This window comes from Montipora capricornis, chromosome 11, assembly GCF_036669925.1.
Source record: "Montipora capricornis isolate CH-2021 chromosome 11, ASM3666992v2, whole genome shotgun sequence".
NCBI classification, from domain to species: Eukaryota; Metazoa; Cnidaria; class Anthozoa; order Scleractinia; family Acroporidae; genus Montipora; species Montipora capricornis.
The window spans coordinates 23,957,842-23,959,617 of NC_090893.1; positions in this window are offsets into that span (position 1 = coordinate 23,957,842).

The window sequence follows — 1,776 nt, forward strand, 5'->3', positions numbered from 1 at the left end:
TGTTAAAAGCTTTGCAGACCACCTTTGGCTTTCTGTTTTGATATTTGCAAATGGTGCCTCATCTGCATGATCCTGTAAGCATATAAAGATGTTAGGTCGAGTTTGTGGCCTTGGTAAATGTATTTCTAGCCTGAGATCACCAAAATATTGAAATCAAGTTAGAGGGGACTGGAAAAGAGTGAGTCGCCATGGGAACCATTTTGTTTACAGTCGTAGGTGTGTTGCCTTCAGAACTATCAGCTCACCAAGTTTCAATGGTCTCTGTTGCAAATTGACCGAGATAGCTCTATTTATATTCTTGATGTTCTATTGGGTTGGGTGAATGACGTCATCAGCCTTCTCATTTGCATATTTAACACATTTTTCAAACTTAAATATCTCTGGAACCAATGCAGATATTTCCAAACGGTAAACAGCGTTTTTAATGTTTCATGGTACTCTATGTGATAAACCAAAAAAACTCAAGGGATAAAAATTTGATCACAGTAGCACTTTAAAGAACGAGTATGTAAACCTTATTCCTCACATTCTCGTCAACTCACTCTACTAAAGCAAGAACAAACTAGAACTAATTTTAATTTAAATCTTATTGACTCTGTTCAAAATAACGTCTCATCTTCTAAAGAAATCCTTAATTTACGTTCAATTGTTAATCATAATGTCAATAGCTTCACTCCACAAACTGCATCTCACATCAGTAACCTACAGAAAGACAATGCCGGACATTATATTAACTATGACAGACAAAAACATGGGTGGTGGTTCAATGCCCATCTCATGGTTTTCTACAGAATACAACCGACATTTTTCTGACATCACAACTTACAAACGCATTGATAATTTTGGCATTTCCGAATACAGTTACAAACTCCAACAGATTACTCAACAAACTTAAACAACGTTTTTCTACCATTATTTCTAACCGTAACAACCAAACTTTACTTGACCCAACACCACAAAACCAACTACACCAGCCATACATGAAATAACTACTTAAGGTACACAAACTGGACAGACCTGCTTCACACAAGAACACAAGAACATTACAGAACTTACAGGTAGACCCATTATCATCGCACACAGTTGGACGACATCAAACCCATCACGACTACTTGTAACTGAAGTAAACAAATTATTTTACAACTGAAAGATTTTTTTTAGAGCGAGACATCATTTTCCCTTTAATTTACAACTCTACGGACTTACTGAATTTATTAGACAAGCAATACACTGACATTGACGACCTTTGTTTCACTGACGACCTTTGACTTTACCTTACTTCACACCAACATTACTTACCATGACACTTTTCATGCTATCATTACGAGCTGCAAACTGCTTAACCTGCCTATTTTTACAGGGATTATTTGCTTAACCTTAATAACTTTATTAACTAACGCAATTTTTTTCTGCTGCTGGTAATTCCACCTACCAGCAAATTAAAGGGGTCGCCATGGGGAGCTGCCATAGCCGGCAAACTGCGGACCTCGTGCTTTTACTAAGCGAATTTTCTTTTTTTAACAAGACTAATTGCTTGGCTAATATTCTATTTTTTTTTTTTGTCCTTACATAGATGATGGTTCTATGCTTACTAATAGAGCTGACCTATCTAACATCATTACATCATTATTCAGTTGTTATCTACCTAGCTAAGTTCTTTGTTCTTTACTTCATTCGTTATTTGCTGGCTAAAGAGCGAGTATCACAGTTACTGTATTCGGTATTAAATCATTTCAAGCATACAAGTTTGTGTTTAGAAAGACGAGTGTTTATCTA